We start from the raw sequence: 15,642 nt of genomic DNA on the forward strand, positions 1-15,642 counted from the left end.
GTTTAATGCTGTGATTGAGTCATTACTGTGGAGAAACACTTGAATGTGGCAGCAGAGTGATATAATGGAATGTGTATTTTATGTAATTTTTCATGCTTTCCCGGCGATCTGTTGACATCTTGGATATTCGGGAATCCAGCCGGATGTTCGCGTCATTCTCACACGATATTTCAACAGCGTGACTCGCTGTCTTCTTCAGGTGCTACCTGAGACTGGTCCTTGGGTCGATCGAGTCCAGTATTTATGCCTGGGAGGAGCTGGGCATTCCCTAATCAGTCCGTGCCGGGTCGAGTGTTCCATCTGTGGTCCGCGCCCGCCAGACTCAGCTTCAATGGACCCCTCCAGTCGCGGATGTTCTGACTGCCATCGGTGCCCGTTCTGGCCGTCCTCAACGGATGTAGTTGTCATCTGAGATGTGTCAGACCCGATCTGAGATGTTGGATACTCTATCTCCTGACTGTTACTATGATTTCCACTCTGTTTCGTGCTGGGCGCTCCCTAATCGGTCCGCGCCACATCGTGTGTTCCGTCTGAGGTCTGCGCCCACCAGACGCGGCTCTGGTCACCGGTGTTCCCTCCACTGTCCGCGCCCGGCCTGGTCATCTTCTGAAGTCGAGTTCATGATCTGGGGTGTGTCAGATCTGGTCTCTAATGTCCGACACCTTGTCTCACGGCTGTTCTCTCGGTCTCCACTTCTATTTCTTGTAGAATCCCGGAGTGTCCTGCGTTGAGTTTTCACAAGCTCAAGCGCTGGATTCCAGGCAGTGCTGATTTGGTATCCCGAGTCACGGTTGATTAGATTGTCTGTGACCTTAATCTCAATGGCTTCTTTAATGACACTGCCCCAAAATCTTGAGGTCTGTGTTGCAATCTTGGTGTCATTGTAATCCATTGAATGACCAAGTTCCAGGCAATGCTCTGTGATGGCTGATTTAGTTGCTTGCCTGAGTCTGGTATGTCTCTGCTGCAGGCAACTAAATCAGCCATAGCAGAGCATTGTCTGGAACTTGGTCATTCAATGGATTACAATGACACCAAGATTGCAACACAGACCTCAAGATTTTGGGGCAGTGTCATTAAAGAAGCCATTGAGATTAAGGTCACAGACAATCTAATCAACCGTGACTCGGGATACCAAATCAGCACTGCCTGGAATCCAGCGCTTGAGCTTGTGAAAACTCAACGCAGAACACTCCGGGATTCTACAAGAAATAGAAGTGGAGACCGAGAGAACAGCCGTGAGACAAGGTGTCGGACATTAGAGACCAGATCTGACACACCCCAGATCATGAACTCGACTTCAGAAGACGACCAGGCCGGGCGTGGACGGAGGAGGGAACACCGGTGACCAGAGACGGACAATGTAGCCGCGTCTGGTGGGCGCGGATCTCAGACGGAACACACGATGTGGCGCGGACCGATTAGGGAGCGCCCAGCACGAAACAGAGTGGAAATCATAGTAACAGTCAGGAGATAGAGTACCCAACATCTCAGATCGGGTCTGACACATCTCAGATGTCAACCACATCCGTTGAGGACGGCCAGAACAGGCGCCGACGGCAGTCAGAACATCCGCGACTGGAGGGGTCCATTGAAGCTGAGTCTGGCAGGCGCGGACCACAGATGGAACACTCGCCCCGGCACGGACCGATTAGGGAACGCCCAGCTCCTCCCAGGCATAAATACTGGACTCGATCGACCCAAGGACCAGTCTCAGGTAGCACCTGAAGAAGACAGCGAGTCACGCTGTTGAAATATCGTGCAAGAACGACGCGAACATCCGGCTGGATTCCCGAATATCCAAGATGTCAGTTTATTTTATTATTGTTTAATTATACAGTGATTTAGCTCATATAATGCAAATTTATTTTATCTTTGATTAATCAAATAAAGAGTAAACTGTGATTTTGCTCATACACATAACCTTGATAACATAAACATGTGTACAAAGTGCACTGTGCTCCTGCTTGTGTTATCAAAAATGGCATCCCAACTCGAGGGTTAATAGTGATAAGGGGACAGGAATTTGGCAGTAGGAAAAGGGAGAGAAGGAAAAGTATCAGGAGAATGCAGATTACGGGAAAGGAATGAAAGAGTGAACCACATGGTAGAATTTTGCACAGAGCATAATTTAAGAAAGAAGACTACATATGTGGAAGAGACCTGGTGCACTAAAAGTTTTTGGACTGATTATGTAATGATAAGAAAGAGATTTTGAAATCAGACTTTAAACTTTAAGATATTTCCAGGAAGAGATGTGGACTCAGACCGTAATTTATTGGTTATGAATTGCAGACTGAAACTGAAGAAGTTGTAAAAATATAGGAAATTAAGGAGATGAGAGCTACATAATTTAAAGGGAACAGATGTTGTTGAGGGTTTAAGAGGGAGCACCAGGCAGTTGACTGAAACGGGAAAGGAATGCAATGTAAAAACAAATGCATAGCTTTTAGAGATGAGTTAGAGAAGGCGGCAGGAGCTCACATGATAAAAATGGATGTCTTAGTACAAATCCCTGGATAACATAGGAGGTATTGAATTTAATCAGTGAAAGGGGTAAATAAAAAAATGCAGCAAATGGAGCTGGAGAAAGTAAATACAGATGTCTAAAAATGAGATTAACAGAAAGTGCAAAATAACAAAGCAGGAATAGCTAGAGGACAAAAGCAAGGCTATAGCAGCAGACATAACTGGGGAAAAGATAAATGCTACCTATAGGGAAACTAAAACAATCTCTGGAGAAAAACAAAGCAGGTGCAGGAATATCAAGGGCTCAGATAGCAAGCCAGTACTAAGCAAAAAAAAGAGAAAGCTGAAAGGTAGAATGAAAACGAAGAGGGTCTATCTAAGAGAAATAAACTTGGGGCAATATTTTAGAAAGAGAAGAGGAAGTGCATGAAACTGAGGTGGGAAATATATACTGTGTGAAATATTTGGCAGAGCACTGAAGGACCTAAGTGGAAACAAGGCCCCTGGAGTATATAACATTCCCTCAGAATTATTGAGATCCTTGTGAGAGAGAGTCATGACAAAATTATTCAGCTTTATGTGCCAGATATATGAGACAGTCAAAATACCTTCAGAATTCAGGATTAATGTAGTAATTCCAACTCACTGGAAGGCAGGTGCTGGCAGGTCCAAATAATACCGAACCATTGGTTTAGTAAGTCGTAAGAGTCAAAGAATATGAAAGAGAAGCCATGATTGAGAAGGCAATGAGACAGGATTGTATCCTATACTCAATGTTATTCATTCTGTACATTGAACAAGAAGTTCACAGAGAGGAAATAAAAACTTGAAGATTGCCCAATGATATTGTAGTTCTGTCAGAGAGGGTGAAGGATTTGGAAGAATCGTTGAATGGAATGGATAGTGTATTGAAAAGAGATTATAAGATGAAAATCAACAAACGTAAAGCAAGAATAATGGAGTGCAATTGCATTAAATCAGGTGCTATTGAGGGAATTACATTAGGAAATGAGAAACTAGAAGTAGTAGATGAATTTTGCTATTTGAAGAGTAAAATAAATCATGTGGCCGAACCAGAGAGGATATAAAATGCAGACTGGTAATAGGAAAAAAAGCATTTCTGAAAAAAAAGAATTAGTTAACATCTAATATCAATTTAAATGTTAGGAAGTGAAACATGAATGATAAGCAGTTCAGTAAAGAACAGAAGCTTTTGAAATGTGATGCCATAGAAGAATGCTAAAGATCAATAAGCATGTTCAAAGTGATGTACATAGTGGAATTATGCAAAGGTAAAGGGGCTAGCATGGAGAGCAACATCAAATCACTCTTCACACACCACAACAACAAGAATAATAATGGCACTGTCATTCCGACAAATGGTTCAGCTAATGTATGAAAATACCACATCTGATGACTAAACATTGACTGCAATGTATACAACATTTATCAATTTCCCAATTTTGTACTTGCAGTTCCATTAAAGCTGTGTTATTTACCAGGATGTGAGCCCATACCGTTTCCTTCTATAAGCATTGAGTGTGGCAATTAATGACACTGGAGTAACTTAGAAGGTAAGAGTATTCCTAGTGAAAGACCACTGTATGGTTTTGAGTCTCACTTTGCCACAAAGTTTTAATCCATCCATGGCTGAGGGTGTAAATGGTTGGGTGTCTGTGAGGTTGTCTATGTGTCTCTGAATGTGTGTACTTTTGCTAGAGAAAGAATACTGTATTCTGTTGAGTGTTTTTATGTGCCACACGTCAGTCAGCTAAAGGTAAGTGATTGCCTTTATTTTGCACAATATATACTTGCATTTTGACACAATGTATGACTATTAAAACTGTGAAAGGGTTGCAAGTGCTGTGCAAGACATGCTATTAATCTTTTTGGTTGTAACTGGAACATATATTGTTAAAAAAAATTTCTACTTTCAAAATGGGTTTGACAGTCAATCACTTTCTTGAACAGTTACTTCTGTCAAGTGGAAATTCTTTTCCTTTCATGGCCAAGGTCTTTGTTGTTCTTATGTATTCAGACACAGTTGTTCTAGCAGCAAGGATACATTATTAAAGAAAAAAAGAAAAGGAGAAATAAACCTGAGATAGAAGAAAGAGAAAATTTACTGCATATACTATTACATTCAAGATACTCTTAGGATTGGATCAGCTTCACTCAGAAACCAAGACACTAGTTAGCTGTGAAAAGCCTGTGATTGGAAGGAGTTTCCATGGTATACAATCTCTGTAAAAAAAATCTAAAGAAACATAATCTATTGCACAATAAAGCTACAGGTGGAGAGACACTAAAGGAAACATGAAGCCTTTAATGGCTACCATAGCAGAATTATACTGACAGACCTCTCACAAAACCGAAGGAAATTTTAGTCAGTGCAAAGGCTGTCAATGGCACAAAAATTAGTGTTCAGACACTCGTAGATGACACAAGAATTGAAATTGATGGCAGCATAGCGAAATCAGAAATGCTGAATTGTGTCTTGAAGCATTCCTTTGCAAGGGAAAATCGAGAAGTATTTTCCCAATTTAATTCTTGTACCACTGCAAAGATGAGTGGTAAAGTGTCAGTATGGTTCAGAAATAAATGAAATCACTAAAACTGAACAAAGCCCATGGACCAAGCCCCAGTTTTAATCATAATATAATACAGATCTCTTGAAACTGGAAGGAACCACAGTCACACTTGTCTACAAGAAGGTAGCAATAATGATTCATAAAACTACCATCCAATATAATTGACATCTATCTGGTGTAGGATCTTAGAAAATATCCTGAGCTCAAAGATAATGAAGTATGTCAAACGGATTGACCATCTCCATGCCAACTAGCATGCATTCCACAAACATCGGCCATACAAAACCCAACTTGCACTTTTAACATGACATCCTTGAAGCCATGGACAAAGGCAGCAATGCAAATCCAGTACATACTGACTTCTAAAAAGCATGTAACTCAGTATCACACCAACAATTACTGCCGAAAGTATGAGCATATGGGGTATCAAACAAAATTTGTGATTGCATTGAAGATTTTTTGGGTGGGAGGACACAACATGTTATCTTGGATTTTTAATCATCAACAGATGTAGAAGCAATTTCAGGTGTGTCACAGCAAAGTGTTTTAGGACCCTTGTAGTTCATGTTCTATATTAATGACCTGGCAGAAAACACTGCCGACGTGTCTGGGTTTATTGCTGAAATATATTGCTAAAATATAAGCCCAGGCTTGCAATGACATATCACTGTGCTGTAAGGATGCTGTACATGACAACTAAAGGTTACGTGCTATGAAATGAAATGGAACCCCAGACAATCACTCTTGGTTGTCAGGCGATATGGTGGGCAACAGACAGGGTAATATTCCGCCAATGTCCGGGAACTCTCCAGACATGTCTTTGCTGGTCATTGTGGCTTAATTCATAGCAGGACATAATATACTCATATTCAATGAGACTCCAGGTCAAATATGCCTGAAACCACTGCAAACTGGCTTTTTGGTGTACAGAGGCCAACGGTAGTTGGCATAACGGATGCCTTGAGCTCAGTGACCTTTCTGTGAGCTGCCTATTAATGGTCCTAATGGTCACTGAATCACCAACTGCACATCAGATTGATTATAATGATGAATCCAGGGCTCTGAGTGCGTCTCTGATGATTGCTCAGTCCTTGCATTCTGTCATCTCTCTAGGCCGACCACTTTCTTGTTGACGCTGCATTTGTCCATGGTTCACCCACCCCCGCCAACAGTGTCGAATAGTGGCATCACTCCTATTCAAATGTCACATTGCTTACTGATTACTCCAACCAGCTTCTTTGAGCAAAACTATACATCCTCTGTCAAATGCAGACATCTGTGTACATTGTTCACACATCTGTCTCCAAGCCTTAGTAATTGTTTAGCTGAGTACATGGAATGAAATTCGTCAAGACTTTATGCCCTCATATTGACATGTTCCCTGTTTACTATATTTGACAGCAGCATGGTGAAGTTATGCAGCATCACACATTCACCTACCAGCTGCCCTGATTATAATTTTTATATCAAATTGTGACCAATTTGCATAACTCCTTCACAGTGCATCAGTTTTTGTCTTAGAGAGTATTTTGTAACATTGGTAGTGCATATTTTTTAATACAAGATTACTGATTTATTTTGATGTTTGGGGACTCATGTTGTTTAGATCATGTTTATTTATCTCCTCTTATTATGAAAGACTAAAATTGATTATTCAAACTTAACAAAATACAGTAATTATTTGGTGAAAGCTATTTCACATATGTGTCATTCGTGTTGAAAATTGTTACGAATGAGACTCAGTGATTTGTCAATCCAAATCCTATGCATCTTTGGTTAATGTTTTCTCTGGCTAGTAGTAGTAGTAGTAGTAGTAGTAGTTGTCGTTGTCATTGTTGGAGTAGAAAGTTGGATGTGAGCTGTGATGGAGAGAAGTCAAAATGTAACTCGTCTCTGATGTACCCTTGTGGGTTATGCTGTTAAAGTTTCAAGAAGTGTTAAAAAACTGTTTTGTGGTTACTCAAAAGTGAAGAATACTTATGAAACTGATTTAAACTGGTGTTTACTTTTAAAGGAGTTTTATTTATACTTGAAATACATCATTTTGATCTACATTGTTGACAACTTTGCTGAATGAAAGAATTAAGCCACAGTACTGAGACCACGAGGAAGACTAACATATTGTTCCTAAACAGTCTCAAGACCTGAGAACCCTCTTGGTGAAATCATATATCATTCATTTGCATGATAACAAGTGATAACAACAACATCAGTGACAAACAGAAAGATGAGTACTGCTATCAACTATTCACATTTTACAAGGAGCTGTGTTAATAGAATAGTTCTTGACCTACTGTCTTGTAACTGGTCTTAATCAATTCCATGTCTGGTACCCACTGACTGAATTGCAACTGTACTGCTGTTATGTCATTTATTTAAGAATATTTCAATTATAGGCAGGAGAGGGTTTCATTAGATGCTACAAATTATGAGATGTGTTTCATCTCCAGAGTGATGCTTTTAGTCTCACCATTTCAGCCAGCTGCTGAAAGGAACTGAGGCAGCAGTCATCACTGGTATCAATATGAGCCGCTATTTACATTTGGCAGAGCTGTCTCCAAATTCAGACAAGACCATGTAGTGAGCATAATGAGTCTACTCTGGATTTGCTTCATGATCTAGCTGCAGTTTCTCTGTGGGGCTTCATTGCTTCCCTAACATTGAAGCTCCCAGTAATGAGTTACCCCTGTCTATTTTCACGTCTAGATCTTGGTTGGTTGGTTGGTTGCTTGCTTGCTTGGGGAAGGAGACCAGACAGTGTGGTCATTGGTCTCATCGGATTAGGGAAGGATGGGGAAGGATGTCGGCCGTGCCCTTTCAGAGGAACCATCCCAGCATTTGCCTGGGGTGATTTAGGGAAATCACAGTAAACCTAAATCAGGATGGCCGAACGCGGGATTGAACCGTCGTCCTCCCCAATGCTCTAGATCTTGAAAAATATTGGCTCCAACCCCAACAAATTAGAATTCGCTATTGAACGCTGACAAAAAATAAGGAGTTACAGTTAATTTCCACTGAAAAGAACATAATAAAATGGCTAAAGCAAACACACTGTGTGTAATTATTGAATTATTTTGATATATTATGTGGGTGAATGGCAAGAACAGCTGATTACTACCATTGATGTATTGCCTGTTGGCTTCTGATATTTGGCCAACATTTGTTTAATAATTTTTCTGATGTTTTTCCAGCAGGAGTGGCTGGCATTATCAAAAGTTCGCCCTCTATTGCATGCAGTGTTGACTGGCAGCAATGGAGAGAGAACCTTGGAAAATGCCAGATAATAATTCTGGCAAAACATCGGAAAAATCATTAAACAAATAATCTGAGATGAAGCCAACAAACCCTAAGCAGTTCTGTAGCTGCTGATGGTAAAAAGCACAAGAACAAGTACCCTTTCCTCTACCTAGTAGGTCAGTGAAACAAATTGTACGATTGAGTCAATGGAAGGAGCCTTGAAAGATATGGATATAACAACACAAACTCATAAATGTAATCATAGAGATAGCCCATCGGTGATACAAATATTACACTTATGGCTATTCATTTCAAGAAGACTATTTGATAATGTCTGAATACAAGTATTGTTGAAATTAATCAAAACTCATCAACTCTGAGGCAGGGTGTACAAACCAGTCACCAGAACCCTCCATCATTGACTTCAGAGAACTTCATATTTAGCTAATACACAGAGGATAAGAAAAGGCCAACTTTTATTAATGACTACACTAGGCCACTAACAGTCCATATATGCAGTTATTGTACAAAATTCATCACTCAACATCATTTGGTTGTTGAACAGAACAAGAAAGTGATACAGAGAAATGAATAATGATACATGCTTTAATGCTTGATTAAAAATGTGTGTACTTTGCAAATCATACCTCTCTTATCTTTGGAAATCCTTCTGGTTGAGGGTCCTATGGAGACTATGAACTATGGGTGACACAGCAACATTACTTTCATCTGCACCAACGTCATCACTTCAGCACTTTTGTTGAGCTCAGCCCTAGTGACTGTGCAATCTTAAACAGGGCAGCACAGTGGACACTCATTACTTGGTAGAATACTGCGAGTACTATGCTCACTGCTACTGCTTGGGCTGTTAATTCTGTTTGCGATTTTGGACTTTGTTCTTGGAAATTACTAGAAATGTGCCACTTATAATGCTTTTCTATACCATCTGAGTGTGACAGTTTACTGTGATAATGTCAATAAACATATGTGTGCACCCAGAATACTCAGTTCATTTTCATTTTGTGCCTGGTGTTAGTAACTATACTTATTCAATAAATTGTTGGTTCTGGAGTAATTAGCCCATTGACAAGTTCTTACATAATCAGTGATGTTTTTGAACTGCTGTCAGTTGTCATTTTCTATCATTCACAATATTTCATCTGTGCATCTACCAGACTTCCCCAGGTGAGTCATCAAAGATTGATCTTGACCACCCAAATTTCACAATTTGTTAGCATATTGTATGTGTTTTGAACACATGTCAAGAACTTAATTGCAAGATTGACCACATTGGCAGCGGACAGTTCCCTCAATGGAGGAAAGGCAAAACTCAGTATTCTGGTGGATTGCTGCTCCCTGTGGCCCTCAGTGTAGTCTGCCATATTCACTAAACACAAACCATGAAAATAACTGGATGCCAAGAATTGCAATTTAAACTGATATCCACTGTCTTTGTTAATAAGGTTTTCCACATGCTTATCTTCAAGCATTCTTAAATAATGAGTTTTGCATTATCCACTCAGGACACTGCCTGTAGGCAGTGTGGTCAGTCTTGCAATTATAATCGCAACATATATGCAAAATGCACATCTGGCAGGTGCACAGACAAAATACTGAAACTAATTGAAATGAAAAGCTTACTGTTGCCAGCCACAATTTATTTTATTTCCACTACACGGTTCAGAGGTTTACACCTCCCTCATTAATACTTACTACACAAGGGTTGTTTACAAAAGGTGTGTGTGTGTGTGTGTGTGTGTGTGTGTGTGTGTGTGTGTGTGTGTGTGTGTTTGAGAGAGAGAGAGAGAGAGAGAGAGAGAGAGAGAGAGAGAGACTGACTTGGGGTAACACTGTGGCACTGCCTCCAGTGGTCACAGACTCCTTTTTGATTACACCATAAAATTGCTGGAAAGCCCCATGGCTTGTGATCCAATACTCTCAAAGTAATGTTATGTACCAATAACACAAGGTTCACTCATGCTCCAATGGATCTGATTTTATGGGTTTCCTTTCTTTGTTGTTGCTGAATTAAATAGGTCCTGTTAATTAGCAACAAATATGTTCACACACAGTGACCATCCGACATTTTTTACAACCATATTTTTTGGAGCTGCTAGACAAAGGCCACTGAAGGAGCAGGTGTACCAATAGTCTTGCTTGGCAGGACATGAACTGGCCACATCTCTCATCAGACATCGAAAAATTGATTCACATGTGCTGCACATTGCACTGAGAAGCAGTTAGTCCTTTTCAGTGTTTGCTTTTGTGTCCGCTTATTTATCTTGTAGCAGCCAGTGAATTAGTCTATGCAGACCTCACATATCCATAAGACTATCACTCTCTTGAATTGTTTGAACACTTAGAGATTGTATTTTTTGTGCAAACATGCAATTTTTAAATGTAACAATGCCTATTGACATTAACAAAATAGAAGTAGTGTAAATTAGAATGTCAGTGGTGTCTGTTGCACACCACAGTCTGTCATCATCATCATCATCATCATCATCATCATCATCATCATTTAACAGTTCCAGTTTCCCGGGTACTGGTAATGAGTCTCTTCCACTTTGTCCTGTCCAAATACACCTGTTCATGGAGAACATCATCTACTGTCCAGCCTCTGGTTACTAGATCAGCCTTAATCAAGTCCATCCATTGGGTTCAAGGCCTTCCTTGAGGTCTTTTCCCATCCACCTGTCTTTCCAAATTTATTTTGGCTATTATAGTTGGCTCCATTCTCATCACATGACAGTACCATAGAAGTCTAGATGCACCAATTCGATCTAATAGGAATGTCTTTATTCCAGCTTCTTTCTTCACTTCCTCATTCCAGAACTTGTCCATCTTGGTCTTCTGGATGGTTGATCTAAGAAATTTCATCTCTGATGCTTGCAGCCTTGATGATTCTCTTTTTGTGAGGGTACGTGTTTCAATACCATAGTTCAACATTGTTAGAGTTTAGATTAGATTAGTTTTTTGTTCTATAGATCCGTGCTGGTTAGATCCTCGTGGATGTGGAACATGTCAATTTTAAGCTGAAATAACAATACTAATAGTATGAATATATACAATACATCATTTGTTTCTATTAAAAAATTCGTCAATGGAGTAGGAGTTGGCCACTACTAAGTCTTTCAGACTCCTTTTAAACTGATCTTTATTTGTAACTAAATTTTTTATGTTTGCTGGCAAATTATTGAAGATGAGTGTCCCTGAGTAGTGGACCCCTCTTTGAACTAAAGTAAGTGCTTTTAAGTCCTTGTGCAGATCATTTTTGTTCCTGGTATTGTATGTATGAACTGAGCTATTTGTTGGAAAAAGAGATATATTATTTAGGACAAATTTCATTAAGGAGTAAATATACTGAGAGGCACTAGTTAGTATACCCAGTTCTTTGAAGAAGTTTCTACAGGACGTCCGTGAATTTACTCCACAAATAATATGTATTACACGCTTTTGGACTCTGAAAACTTTTGTTTGACTTGCAGAGTTACCCCAAAATATTATACCATATGACATTATGGAATGAAAGGAGGCAAAGTATGCAAGCTTTTTCATTTTTATGTCACCTATGTCTGCTAACACTCGAATTGCAAATATAGATTTGTTAAGGTGTTTCTGCAGTTCTGTGGTGTGGTCCTCCCAACTGAATTTATTATCAAGTTGTAATCCCAGGAATTTGAGACTGTCAACCTCTTCTATCTGCTCTTCTTCATACTTTATGCATATGCTGGGTGGAAACCTCTTACAGGTTCTGAATTGCATATAGTGAGTCTTTTCGAAGTTTAATGTCAGTGAGTTAGCTTTAAACCATTTATTAATATCCATGAAAATATCATTAGCAGACCTTTCTAGAACTATACTCGACATACTATTTATTGCAATACTTGTGTCATCTGCAAACAAAACGAACCCTGCTCCTGGCAGTGTAACTGATGAGAGATCATTAATGTACACAAGAAAAAGCAACGGCCCTAAGATGGATCCTTGTGGGACACCACATGTAATTTGTTCCCATTCTGATGATGACTGATGAATTAATTCACTAGTCTCTTGCACTGACACCCTTTGTTTCCTGTTAGTGAGGTATGACTTGAACCATTTTGCAGCACTGCCCGTGACACCATAGAATTCTAATTTATTTAAAAGGATGTTGTGGTTCACACAATCGAATGCCTTTGACAAATCACAGAAAATACCTGCTGCTTGTAACTTGTTATTTAATGAATTAAGTACATTTTCACTGTAGGTGTAAATAGGTGTATGAAATAGCTATTAAACATCATCAGTTTGGCCAGTTTTGGAATCAAGTCACCCCATAAAAGTGATCTTACTTGTTGGTAGAATTCAGATCCTTTTTGCACTCAGTTGGTGATTTCATTTTTGACCAAATTATCACTGGAGTCTGTATGTGGTTTAATTATTGTCTTACAAAATGTCAGACACACTAGTAGTTGTCTCCTACATTTATGGCTTGTGATGGGTCTCATTGCAGTTAACAATCATTTGCATTTATCTGTTACGCCTCTTACATTTGTTGCCCAAGTCAGTTCACTATCAAAATTCATTCCCATGTGTATTATTACATTTTAAATAGAAAAATAAATGGGCTCTTCTTGACATCTGTTATAATAAGGTAGCTATATCTACAGAAGATTAATGCCTTAGTTTCACTTGGTGATATTTGTAATTCCTTCTTTACCAGCCATGAGTTAACCATGTCAAACTTCATTAAACAGACATTTAATGTTGTGTCTTTAGTATACAGTGTGAATCACCTAAAACTTGGAGAGTGCTGTTGATGTGCAGTTTTCATGGAAAGGGTTGGCTCATATTGTTAACCAATAAACAGATTGTAAGAATACTTAGAAAGTGTATTTTTGTGCAAAAATACACTTTTTTAAAATGGAACAATGTTTATTTACATTAACAAACTAGAAGTAGGTAAATTACAATGTCAGTGGTGTTAATTGCAGGATTATAGTGTGAGACATTTACGAGATATTGTATTTTGAAAAGTTACCATACCATCACTTGTTTGTACCATTCAGCCTGTGTAGTTGCTAGCTATGATGTTGTTATGTTTGCTTACAGTGTGATTGTATGTTCTTTGAATGCATTGTGACTTTCTGGTCAGTTAGTGAGTGACAGTCCAAGCAGTAGGTCATGAGCGTATGATGGGATTTAACAATGCAGAAAAAGCCAATAAGCTCTTGGTGTATGGAGAGTGTAGGGAAAATGCAGTTTGTTCTTGTACGGTGTATGCGGCAAGATATCCCAATAGAGGTCAACCATCTAAGCAATTATTTACCAACCTCTTCAACCAGTTACATGAAAGTGGTAATGCAACACCTAGACAATGTAACAGAAGAAAACAAGTGATCAGAAGAGGGGGGAATTAATGTTCTTGCTGCTGTTGCAGTTGATCCCCACATTAGCTCCTGTGTCATTGCACAATGAAGTGACATGACTCAGGCAAGTGTCCTACGCATTCTACATTGACATAGGTTCCATTCCTATCACATCTCTCTCCATCAAGAGCTGCATGTATATGATTATGACAATTATGTTAAATTCTGTATATGAGCATTAAGATTGGATGCTCCTGATGTATCACATATCTTGTTTAGTGATTTAGTCACATTTACCAATCATGGCCAAGTAAACTATCAAAATATGCACTACTGGTCTGTTGACAATCCCCGTTGACTTTGTCAGGTGGAACTTCAGCATCCATAGAGTGTAAATGTGGGTTGTGGGATAGTGAACCATCAGCTCATAGGTTCATTTTCCATAGACAAAATACTGAAAGCACACAAGTATCACAGCCTCCTAACAGAGCACAGACCATCTTCCATGGCTGCTGGAAGACGTTCCTCTGCAGACTAAGAGGAACCTATGGTACTGACATGACAGCTGTCCAGCCCATAGTCCACGAAGTACTACAGCACGTCTTCACAAACTGTTTCCAAATTGTTGGATTGGATGCAATGGACCTGTACCTTGGCTGGTCCATTCCCTTGATTCGATGCCTGTAGACTTTTTTCTATGGGGAAAGCTGAAGCATGTTTTCCGCAAGGGCATTCAAACTACACCAGATGTTGTGCACTGATGTACTACAGCAGCCTGCTTGGACCATCTCTGCTGAATGCTAGCATGTGTGCAACAGTCATTCCATACCACAATGGAAGTGTGTATTGCTGCTGCCAGTGGTAATTTTGAACACAACCTGTGATAGTCAGTGTCTCATTACGGGTCAGAATCCACATAACTGGTGTATACACTTGTGTGTTTTACCACAGGTATTGTACAGCCTTTCTGGCATCTCACCTACAGTTGCAAAGGATACATTCAGGACCACTAATATACATGGAAACAGTGTGATTGCCAGATGGCTGGCTGCTAGAGAGTCTTTTTGTACATGCCATTCCACATCTAAACCATATTTTGACGTGTCTCCTGTACTCTAATCAAATGATTAGCTTATGTATGTTATGAGACACATAAAGCACAATTTACAACTGTCTAAGAATACCAGTACATGTCACTAGTCACTTAGAAGCACTACATTCTCTTCTATAATCAGGTCTGGAATCATCTACCTGGTGTTATCTGTTTTTCTGAATCCCCATACGAAGTGGTGTGCATTGACAATGTAATTTTTCCGAATATGATAACAGTTCATTCTTTGATGGTCACATACTTGTAATGTTTTTTACGATAGACATTAGCTCATACTGTACATAACTGTATGGAGAATCTTAGTACAGAGAATACCATAATTGTTAGTTTATAAAGCTCTCCAGGAGTACATGTAATATATTTTTTGAAAGATTTGAGCTGCTTCTAAGGAAAATTTTAAACTCTAAAACAAAAGTCATTATCCATGTTGGTTTCAACACTGAAATGATCAACAATGAGCATGTTAACAAGAACATTTTTTAATAGAGGTATCTAAATTTACAGTGTACAAGATACAGATCTACATAGAATAATACCTGCTTGGATAATATTATAGTTAACTTTTCCAGAAATACATATGATATCAGACTTGTTAGTTGATGAACTAGCAGATCATGAACCTTTAATTTTAACATTCTGCTGTGATCAGTATTCAAAGCCTGACACGTCAGCCAGTATCACATCTAGTACTACATGGAAAAGAGGCAGGTTCGCTGATGTTAGTTGGCACTTTGCATACAACATAAAACCTGGGAAGTGTGCTGGGGAAGCAGTGTTAGATAATTTCCTGAAAAACTCATTGAATTATTGTACTATTGTTCACCACTAATCAAAATCAGCATAAGTATAAACAGAAAAGGAAATGGCTAAAATGGTATACAGA

General features: G+C 39.2%; 1 protein-coding gene across 2 annotated transcripts in view; it reads right to left on the reverse strand.

The window, feature by feature from the left end:
* LOC126483831 (potassium/sodium hyperpolarization-activated cyclic nucleotide-gated channel 2-like) overlaps positions 1 to 15,642 on the reverse strand; it is a 282,969-nt gene that overhangs the window by 43,375 nt on the left and 223,952 nt on the right. The window lies entirely within an intron of this gene.

Source organism: Schistocerca serialis, chromosome 6, assembly GCF_023864345.2.
Source record: "Schistocerca serialis cubense isolate TAMUIC-IGC-003099 chromosome 6, iqSchSeri2.2, whole genome shotgun sequence".
Lineage (NCBI taxonomy): Eukaryota > Metazoa > Arthropoda > Insecta > Orthoptera > Acrididae > Schistocerca > Schistocerca serialis.